At 34.0% G+C, this 12,131-nt stretch overlaps 1 long non-coding RNA gene across 1 annotated transcript in view; it reads right to left on the reverse strand.

Annotated features, from left to right (window-relative positions):
• Positions 1-12,131, reverse strand: part of LOC137224540 (uncharacterized) — a 259,089-nt gene that overhangs the window by 20,337 nt on the left and 226,621 nt on the right. The window contains exon 5 of the long non-coding RNA XR_010943375.1: positions 1,307-1,428. This is a non-coding gene — a long non-coding RNA (uncharacterized lncRNA). The remainder of the gene's footprint in view (positions 1-1,306; positions 1,429-12,131) is intronic.

Below are 12,131 nucleotides of genomic sequence, written 5' to 3' on the forward strand. Positions count from 1 at the left end.
TGCCTGTTTGGTCAAATCATCTGTAATAATATCTGCTATCCGAGTTCTTTATAATCTGTCCCATCCACCTGGATACATGCCGAATATGTAAGAAGTCTGCTCTACCAGCTCAGACACTGCCTGGGTGGCCCAGCTGTTCTGTTTCATTCTAAACCATGTTGCTCTGTCAATGTCCCTAGCACTACTATGCCCTTGCCTTTAGGACTCTAGTGACATATTTTTTCACCCTGTCTCAGGATGAAGACACCCACTTCCTCTAAAAAGATTTTAAAAGAGACCATTAAGAAGAAAAATTCTGGAAATAGCTTTGAAAAAATTAAACTATCAGATCATCTTTCTGTTATTGGAACAATATACAAGTTTGAATAATTAATCAATCATATAGGTCAATGAGTAAAAGGAAATGATAAACATTAAGAGTTGGCAAATGATTTTTTAAATGCTTTAAATTAATGCTGATTTCATGTGTATGAAAATCAATGTAATTTCCATGGAAAAGGAAGATCAACCCAACAGAATTAAGGTATGTCAATTTTTTTTTTAATATGTAGCAAAGTCAAAAATAGAGAAAAGATAATTTAATAGCTTGCACCCATACAGTGAATTAGTGGTAAATCAGGAAATAGACCACGGTTTTCTGATTCCTACAATATCTGTGAACAGGATTATAAAGTTCTTATTTAACAGTATAGGTGAGACTATCAATGTACATATTAATTTAACAACATAATTCTTCTAATCATATCTTTTCTGGTTCCCAGACTTTGTCATATCATTGATTTAGGGACCATAGCTAGATTAAAAATAGCTTACATTTTCAGATAAATTTAGAGAAGTGTAAAAGCTCAGACCCCACAGCAGAGCTAATATCCTTAAAAAGAAGAATATTAAGGCAGGTCAGGGGTCAAGAATATCTTGACAAAAAGTTAACTGAAGTATCAATATAAGTGTCTGAGCCTATATTCTATTTCTGCTGTTTTGCTAAATGTCATTTGTGTGTAGGTTGAGTGATGTCTGTTTATTCATTTTAGCGTCACTATAATTCTATGAGGTAATTTTTACATCCTCCATTTTACTGAATAGAAAACTAAGATCTGAGATTTAGACTGAAAGTTAATTTTTAGGAATTCTAATGTGAACCTCTTTTATATCAGAGACCATATTCTTTTCATTACATTCTGCTATACCTAAAGTACCCCTTAAAAAGAAAAGAAAAACACCTCTTCATTGATACTAATCCATTTACTTATAGTATCATTTCTTACCTCAGTTATGCTTAAAATATCTTTAAGCAAAATATGATTACCTTTGAATTTGAGGATGGGTTTCTTGGTCAGTCAGTAAAGTCTACAATTCTATTCAGCTCTTCAGGTTTCTATATGTGACATGATCAAGTTCCTTAACATCTTAGAACCTCAGTTCATGTATCTGAAAAATAGAAATTAAAATAAGTGTGTTACACACATACATATACCTAAGGTCTTCCAGGTAAATGATAACAGTTTCCTTTGCTCAATCTTACCTAAATGTACTTTGCTTAATATATCAATGCCCATATCTTCATAGGTGTTTAGAAATATTATTAATCATAATGTAAGTAATAACTTCACACTCCTGAGAAAGGTACTAAATTAAAGGATTGTAATCTGATGAAAAGAATCTCCTCACCAGATGGCTGTTCTCTCAGGGAGCAAAGACCTGTCTACAAAATTAGCAAGGCTGACAATTTCTCTTTTCTTTGACCTCAGTTAATATACTCTCATTCCAACCTACTTTAAAAGATAAAAAGCTTCCCAAATATTTCCCTTCTATTACTCTTCAATCCACAGAGTCTATTCACACTAAATTAGATTCTTTCATCTAATGGTAAGAATAAATCAGCTTATTTGCTCATCCCAGCTTTATTGCTACAATTTCAATAGACTTAATCTCTTGAAATATACAAAACTCAATACACACTTCTCCTCCTGATTGCCATCTCCTGTGCATTAGACAGAGATGCCTTGAAACTTCTACTTATTGGCCAGAATCTTAGAAATGGATTATCTAATATGTTAATACTTTTCACTTTAACAAAGCTCATTTTTTCAGCCTATAATTACATACAGAATTTTAACGAAAGTTCCCTTGGTACCAACATGTATTACATAAAAACATTTCCATAAATTCACAAGCAAATATTTTGGGGGAATTTTTTCAATGTTCTTCCGTAAAATGATAATTTTTTTAAATACAGAAAAATATAAAAAATAACCAAAAAGATATTTATTCATTATTTATAATTTTTACTTGTTATCTACTATTTATACTTGTTATCTACTATTTTCTTTATCCCTGTAAAATAAACTATTCAGTTAAATTTAAAGTTTGCTTTGGGGGAATTTCCTGTTGGTGCAGTGGTTAGGACTCTGTGCTTCCACTGCAGGGGGCAAGGGTTCAATCCCTGGTTGGGGAACTAAGATCCTGCATGCCATGTGGCACAGACAAAAAATAAATAAATAAATAAATAAATTTAAAAAAATAAAGTTTGCTTTGGCACTCATCCCAGCACCATTCCCAAATTCAACTACATAAGTCAGGGTAATATTTATTTTACGTATATAAATATTGTAATTAACTATTTTTAAAATGTACATAAATAATATGTTTCTTCATGAATCATTCAGCAACTGCTTTTCAGTAAACTTTGTAAGATATTTACATGTTGACATATATAATTTTAAGCCATGTTTTATCCTCAATGTGGTATTGCATTATATGAACAAATATAAATATGAATGAAACAAATATGAAAACAACATTTCAGTTAACCATTCTCTGAGGGATGGCCACTAATTTCCTAAAATGTATTTAAGGAAATTACTAATGCAAATGGTCAGTAATTTCTGTTTAATTTTTAACTTAGTAAAATTTGGGGTTTCTTGGCTGTTAAGCAAGTACTATAAATATCAATAGCCAATATCTAAGTCCTCTCATGTACTTGAATCTGGAATATTTTACTGAGATCTACTTATATATAAAATATCTGAAAATGGGCTTCCCTGGTGGCGCAGTGGTTGAGGGTCCGCCTGCCGATGCAGGGGACGTGGGTTCGTGCCCCGGTCCGGGAGGATCCCACATGCCACGGAGCGGCTGGGCCCATGAGCCATGGCTGCTGGGCCTTCGCGTCCGGAGCCTGTGCTCCGCAATGGGAGAGGCCACAGTGGTGAGAGACCCACGTACCGCAAAAAAAAAAAAAAAAAAAAAATCTGAAAATATTTTTACACTCAGTTATTTTACTAGATATTTCTTGAGACATACATAAAGAGGAAAGAAGTACTTCAAAATCTGGCAAAATTCCATTAAAGTTCATATATAATGAATCAAAATGACAATACAATTATGTTGAAAGCAATAACAACAAAAAGCAAACAATGACTGTACTCAATATATATGCTCCAGATCCAATGAAGATCACATTGCAAAGAGTAGCTGGCACTTCTTTTTGAATTGTATTGTTCTGGTTCATTCATTCTTCCCAAATAAGACCATAATATATACCTTGGAAAATTTTTGATACATGTGGCCAGATTAGTGCATTGCCTACTCAGTGGACTTTCAGAAGGTTCCTTATATCTATGCTATGACCAGTTTTTCTCCCCATATTTCTGCTGTATTTGCATTGCATAGTTGAATTACTAATATTTGTAGAGTGATCAGTATTTCAAATTGGTTGAGGATAAAAGTACCAAATAATTGAAGGTATGTTAAATAATTATTCTTTTGTTACTATGATAAGTGTATAAAAGATTTTTTTTAAATTGAAGGTACTTATGAATGTTACCAAAATATTAAGTTGCAATGGAAACACTGTGTTTCAAATCTGTGTTATATTTTTCTTTCTGGACACACAAGAAGAAAATTTCCAGCCTCACTTATACTAAGATTAAAGTCATGTGTCTGTGTTCTGGCCAATGTGACTGGAGGAAGTGAAACATATTATTCTCAAGCTTCATAACAAAACCCTATGCAAAACTGTCTTTATTGTTTTTAATGCAAGTGTCACAAGATAAAACCTGGATAACTGAGTCAACACTTAAACAGCATCTTGACCCATATCTGATTTTTTTTTTGGGGGGGTACACAGGCCTCTCACTGTTGTGGCCTCTCCCGTTGTGGAGCACAGGCTCTGGACACACAGGCTCAGTGGCCATGGCTCACGGGCCCAGCCACTCCGTGGCATGTGGGATCCTCCCAGACCGGGGCACAAACCCACGTCCCCTGCATCGGCAGGCGGACTCTCAACCACTGCGCCACCAGGGAAGCCCTATGTCTGATTTTGATGTGACGGAGAAATGAACTTTATGTTCATCTATGGAAATAATATATTATTTATTTATTACCACAATAACAGAATCACCTAGGTTATTCTAATATAAATTTGCAGTTGATTAGCCCTTATTGTTAAATGCCTAAATTGAAATTTGTTTAATTGTGTGAGGCAGGGAAAAATAAAACTTAGCTATAAATATCAAATTTTAACTCAATTATGTATGACAAACTTTACCTAAGAATTTGCATTTAAAGTTATCATTAAAATTATTTACTAGTAGTAAAAATATGTTTTTAGAATTGGAGTAACTAAATTTCAAATATTTTCTTGTAAAATGAAAAATCACATTTGTAAAGTTGAGCAATTATATTTGTATTTATCCTTGCAATGAACAGGATAACTGTTCAATGGAAGTAGAAACTCCTAATGCAGTGTTTAAGAGCATGGTGTCTGGAATGAGACAGACTGGCTTTCTCTATTCACTCAGCAACTTCCTAAATGTGTACTTTGGGGAGAATTATTTACAATCCGTAAGGTTTAGCTACTTTTTTAAATCATTATTTCATTAATTTCTGTCTAGTTCATTATAATGATGACTCTAATGGGGCAGAGACCAAGTCAGGTTTTGTTCCCTGTTGTATTACTACCCCTAATACAGGGTCTGGACCAAAAAATCACACATCAAATTCTTCAAATACATTATAAGGTTTGGTAAAAATGAGAGACTGAAATATCTTCAACAGCTAGCCTGGTATATGGTATTAAATTAGAACCACAAGGTATTTAAATAATGAACTATAGATAAGTTATAACTCTGGTTAAAACAAATGTTGCAAATAGAGAATCACACATATACACATGGTAATATGTATAGTTACTGCTCTTTTAAACCAAAATTGCTTGCATGATTGTATGTTCTATGATGGTCCAAATTGAATTTTTAAGAGCTTCTTCAGAATTTCCATTTTTGTGATATTACAGTCTCAAAAATTTATTATTAAAATACATCAGGCAGTTAATCCAATCAATCATAAATATATCTATCACCAATATTAAACTAACACAAGTCTTTAGTTTGGAAGGATCTAGACCAGATTACCACTGTGTAAAATGACCAATGATAGAACATGAGTATTTTTGCCCATATTTGTTATTGATCTTATGTCTTATAACATCCCATCTCACTATGCAATGCTCTTCATGAAGAAAAATGCTGTCAGTGAAGAGCTTATAGTAGTTATTAGTGTATTTCTCACATCTAGCTGACTTCTTTTGTGTTTGGCACAAAATTTTATATGAAAATTACAACTATGCTGTATCTCATTGCTAGGTAGAGTTGGCCTATGATACTCCAATCTTGCTGACCTTGCCTCCAGCTGCTGCTTCCCATATCACATTAGCTCATGTTCACAATGAAAAAACAAAACGTGCACCTCCCACTTGTCCAATAGGCTTCACCACTTTTAACTTATTTTGTAGTTTTCTTAAGCATTTAAGCAAACAGCCTCATTAATTTTGGCAAGTAACATTAACACAGAAAACTCTCAATGCCAGTAGTCTTTAAATCTAAATACTAACAGGCTTAAATTTATCACAAAGTAGTAGAATTATTTTATTCCATTGAGATAAACAGCAAAAGCTATATCTTCTTCTCTAAAATAACCCTAAAAATAAGATATAACAAAATTAATTTGTGATTGGTCCATTAGTTCTACTCTTAAAAATAGTTGAAAAAGAGATATGGAAATAATTAAGAAATGATACATGAATTAAACTTCATCAGTTTGAACCAACCTTTAATTTTATTCACAAGCTTCGTGGAACTTGATTCCTTTGGTGTTCAACATGACACGGGCACTCTATACTAAAGATAGGGAAGAACTTTCACTACCCACTTATTATTTTTACAGTCCAATATTTCTGTCAAGTGCCTAACTTCCATAGTGAGAGGCACTGTAGAGAAATATAGATCAGTGCCATAGACAGGAATATGACCCAAGAATACCAACCAGAAATGCTCTGTTTTGTTTTTTATAATTTTTACCTGGGTAAAGCCCCCCTTCTACCTATAAAATATTATTTGATTTATTTAAAAGACAAATTCTTGCTTATTACTAGGTGAAATTCATAACTTTTATGCATGATGGAAATGGAACCTGTGAAAGATAGTTGAAGAGATTTGGAATTTGACAAATGATACTGTTAGGTTTATATTTTTGTCACCATTTCTAATCACAATAAAGAAGCCATAAAGCAAGCTAAAAAATATCAAATAAAGAAAGATGCCTATCAAGCTTGAAAATATTTCCTTCTGCCACACAGCAAAAAAAGGAAAAGAAAAAAATATTAGCTTAGCAAATTAAATATAGAAATAAATTACAATGAGGATTCATGGTGAAAGAGTTAGCAGTATATTATGTGAAGTTATAAAATAAAAAATGTGACTCTATGACTAATATTTTGTTTTCCTTTTGCTTCCAGTCAAATGAAGGAATAATGCTAATTCTGGAGATCATGAGGGAAGATGATTATTTCTAAGTTCTCATCCTATTTGACAAAATTTTAGCAGAGTTGATAATGCATTTTTATTGAAACTCTTAATTCTTGGTTCTCAGAACAATAGTTTCTCTTGGTTATCACCAACTTGAGTGCTTAGGACACTCCTAGGTCTACTTTAATTGTTCTTCCACATCTCACGACCACTGAATTTTGGATAAGTGTAAGGGCTTATTCCAGTGTACCCTTTATGCACACTCACTTCTGTGATGATCTTAATGAATACTGGGGTTCTAAACGTGTTCTATAAAACTGTTTTTGTCAAAATGCAGATCTCCTTACATGAGTGGATTGCAAAACTAATTTAATAAATTAAAATAAGCAAGATTTAATGAAATTTAAAAAAAATCAGAAAAATAGACAAATTGAATTTCATCAAAATTAAAACCATACCTCAAAGGAAAAGTAGCTGGCAAAATAGGAGAAAATATTTGAAAATCATATATCTGATAAAGAACTAATGTCCAGAATATATAAAGAACCTTCAAAAGAAAAACAAGAAAAAGAAAAACAAGCCAATTAAAAATAGGCAGTGAGATGTCAGCAACAGGAGGCATGAGTTTCTTTTTATCTCCCCTTGAATTTACACTAATTGGACATCCATAACTGAAGAAAAGCATCTCTGCATAGCATACCAGGACACTAGAGATATCCATCCATCTGTGTACCTGAAAGTGGGTAGATTAGAACCCAGAGGAGGCAGTTGAGTGAGAGAAGTGGTAGCAGAAGCAGCCTCAGCAGAGAAGGTGGTGGCAGGTCTGGCATCTGTCCAAAATGACCTTTCTGACAGAGGAGGTGGTGAGTGAAAGAGGAAGTGGGGGTCTGCCTGGCCACATGTGCTGCAGCTGGAGGGACCCATTGCTCTCCCTGAGGAAAAAAAACAGAGTGACTGGGAGGAAGAAAAGGAAAGAGAGTTAGGCAGACCAAGAAAAGTAAAGGAAAGTATGTTCTGCTGTTTGGCCTTAGATTCTGGCAAGAGGACCACCCATAGAACTCTGGATTCCCCCCAACTTGAGGATATGCTTACTAGGTCATTGGCACTCCCAAAGCTCCAAGTGTTAAGTACACACTTAGCCCCTCTATACCACTACACCCCCTTTATTTCCCCTCCACCAGCATTTTTTTTTTTTTTTTTTTGCAGTATGCGGGCCTCCCACTGCCGCAGCCTCTACTGCCGCTGAGCACAGGCTCCGGACGTGCAGGCTCAGCGGCCACGGCCTCTGGGCCCAGCCGCTCCACGGTATTTGGGATCCCCCCAGACCGGGGCACAAACCTGCGCCCCCCGCATCGGCAGGCTGACCCCCCAACCACTGCGCCACCAGGGAAACCCCAGCTTTTTCTTTTTTATGCACATACTTCAACGTTAACATCAAGTCAGCTCCAGCAAGAGAAACTAAAAACTTGGGCATATTACCACTTTCTGTAAAGGCTCTAATTACTAAACTGTTGAACTGTTGGAACCAAAGTAAAGAAAGTCTTGCCTAAATAAGAAAAGATTTTGTTATTTCAAATGTGGCAGCAGAGACACTTTTTATCAAACACCATGAAAAAATCATGGTAATAGAATATCAAAAAAAGAAAATAACAATTTTCCAGCAACCAAACCCAAAGACTCTGAATACTGTGATATGACAACGAATTAAAAATAGCTGTTATATGGGGCTTCCCTGGTGGTGCAGTGATTGAGAGTCCGCCTCCCGATGCAGGGGACACGGGTTCACGTCCCGGTCTGGGAAGATCCCACATGCCGCGGAGTGGCTAGGCCCGTGAGCCATAGCCACTGAGCCTGCACGTCCGGAGTCTGTGCTCCACAACGGGAGAGGCCACAACAGTGAGAACCTTGCGTGCGGCAAAAAAAAAAAAAAAAAAAAAAAAAAAAAAAAAAAAAAGCTGTTATAAAGAAAGTCAGCAAGCAGCTCAGAAATGCAAAATAATTATTTCATGAATAAAACCAGCAAACGGAATGCTTACAATGCCAAAATTATAATAAAAAAAAAAGAACCAAGCAGAAATTGTGGAGCCGAATAACTCATATAAATAAATGAGAAGAAGACTGTACTCAAATGCATTAGAAGTAGAGCAGATCAGATGGAAGAGAGAATAACCAAGCTCAAGGATAGGATTATAAAAATGATTCAGTTTTAAGAGGATAGACAGCTAAGATTTTAAAAAGCTAAGAAACCCTACAAGATCTATCTGACTCCATTAGGAAAGCCAACATAAAATAATGGATTTAGTAGAAAAAGAAGAGGAGGCTAAGAAAAGAGAGAACATATTTAAAGAAATAATAGGTGAGAACTCTCCAAACATGAAGAAGGAACTTGACATATAAGTGCACAAAGCAATAGAACACATTATCTCAATGTAAAAGACCTTCTCCAAGACATATTATATTTTTAAAAATACTTTCAAAAATCAATAATAAATAAAATATTTTAAGGACAACCATGGAGGAAAGGACAGTAATTTACAAAGGAACCTCCCCCCCTCCCCTTAAGCTATCAGCAGATTTCTCAACAGAAACTCTACAGGCCAGGAGAAAAACTGCCAGCCAAGAATACTCTATCAGTCAAAGTTATCCTTCAGATATAAAGGAGAAATAAAGGCTTTCTCAGACTAACAAAAACTGAGGGAGTTCACCAACACTGGACCTGCCTTACAAGAAATGTTGAAAGGAGTTTTTCAAGCTGAAACAAAACGATGAAATTACACAAAACTCTGGTTAAAGTGATAGTCAGAATTTTTAAAATGTAACTCTTTTTTAGAATAGCATATTAAACTCTTAATTATAGCATAAATTTTAAAGGAAAAAAACATTAAAAATAAGTATAGTTACTACAAATTGACAATAAAACCACAGCATGAAGAGAAAACTGGTGACATCAAAAACATAAAAGGGGAAGAATAAAAGGATGGAACCTTTATAGACAAGTAAAGATAAATTGCTATCAGAAGGAAAAGAGCTATTTTACCCATGAGTTGCTTTATATAAACCTCATGATAACCTCAAAGAAAAATTCTAGAGGGGAGACAAAACCACAAAACAAAACAACAACAAAAAACAAAACAAAAAGGAAGACTGACCAAATTATCATGGAAAACCACCAACTTACAAAGGTAGACACAAACAGAAGGAAAAAGAAACAATGGAGAGACAAAATAATCATAAGGCAAAAGATAAAATGGCAGTAGTAAATTCTTACATAACAATAATCACCCTAAAAGTAAATGGTTTGAACTCACCAATCAAAAGGCACAGAGTAACTAGATGGATAAAAACAAGACCCAAGTATATGCTGCCTACAAGAGACTCATTTAAGCTCTAAGGACACACACAGGCACAAAGTGAAAGCATAGAAGATAAAATTCCAAGCAAACAGAAACCAAAAGAAGTCAGGTGTAGCCTTATATCAGACCAAATAGCCTTCAAGCCAAAAATATAACAAGAGACAAAGAAGGACATTATATACTGGTAAAGGGGTCACTACATCAAGAAGATATAGCAATTGTAAATATATATGCTCCCAAAACCTGAGCATTGAAATATATTACTCAAACAATAAAAGATCATAAAAGAGAAATAGACACCAATACAATAATTATAGGAGACTTCAGTATCCCACTGTCAGCAATAGATAGTTTGACCAGACAGAAAATCAACGAGGCAAAGTTGGACTGAACCGCACTTTAGAAGAAATAGACTTAATAGACATACACAGAGCATTCCACCCAATAGCAGCATAATAGACATCCTTCTCAAGTGTACATGGAAAATTCTCCAGGATACACCATACGACAGGCAACAAAACAAAGCTTAGCAAATTTAAGAAGACTGTAATCATACCAACTATCTTCTCTGACCACAGTGGTGTGAAACTAGAAATCAACAACAAGAATAAAGTGAGATCTGCAAATATTTGGAAAATGAACAACACACTTCTATACAACCATTCAGTCAAAAAAATCCAAAAAAAGTTTTAAAATATCAAGACAATGAAATGAAATGAAAATAGAAATACAGCATATCAAACATCATGGGATGCAGCAAATGCAGTTCTGAGAGGAGAGTTTATAGCAATAATCTGATATATTAAGAAATTAGAAGGATATCAAATAAACAATCTAACTTTACACCTCAAGTATCTAGATAAAGGAGAAAATATTAAGTGCAAATTAACAAAGGATGGAAATGATAAAGTTCAGAGAAACAGTAAAATAGATAACAGAAAAACAATAGAAAAAGTCAACAAAATTTAAAACGGTTTCTTTGAAAAGATAAACAAAATTTGCCAATCTTTAACTAGACTAATTAAGAAAAAGAGAGAGATGATTCAAATAAAATTGGAAATGAAAGAGGAGGTAGTACAACCAATACCACAGAAAGACATAGGATCATATAGACTATGGACAATTATATGTCAATAAATTACATAACCTAGGATGAATGTATACATTTTTAGAAACACACAACCTACCAAGACTGAATCAGGAATAAATAGAAAATTTGAACAGACCAATAATGAGTAAAAAGATTGAACCCGTAATCAAAAATCTTCCAACACAGAAAACTCCAGAACTGAATGGCTTCACTGGAAAATTCTACCAAACATTTAAAGAAGAATTAAGACCAATCCTCCCCAAACTCTTACAAAGTATTGATAAGGGAACACTTTCAAACTCATTTCTCAAAGCTAAGATTACTTTGATACAAAAAACAGATAAAGATGCCACACTTAAAGAAACTATAGACAAATATCCCTGATAAGTATAGATGTGAAAATTCTCAACAAAATATTTGTGCACCAAATCCAAGAACACATTAAAATATTACAGACCACAACAAAGGTGGATTTATCCCTGAGATACAAGGATGGTTTATGTACATATATAGCTGATTCACTTTGTTATAAAGCAGAAACTAACACCATTGTAAAGAAATTATACTCCAATAATGATGTTAAAGTAAATAAATAAATAAAAATAAAACCTCACAACATTGGGAAAAAATAAGTGTAATATATCACATCAATAAAATTAAAAACAAAAATTACATGATCATTTTAGTAAATGCAGAAAAAAAACATTTGACAAAATCCAACATCCTTTCATAATAAAAACACTTTAACAGACTGGGTATAGAAGGAACATACCTCAACATAATAATGGCCATATATAACAAATCTACAGCTAATATTATACTAAATGGATAAAAATAGAAAGGGTTTCATGTAAGATCAGAAACAAGAAAACCATGGCCACTCTC

The sequence above is a fragment of the Pseudorca crassidens genome, chromosome 5, assembly GCF_039906515.1.
Source record: "Pseudorca crassidens isolate mPseCra1 chromosome 5, mPseCra1.hap1, whole genome shotgun sequence".
NCBI classification, from domain to species: Eukaryota; Metazoa; Chordata; class Mammalia; order Artiodactyla; family Delphinidae; genus Pseudorca; species Pseudorca crassidens.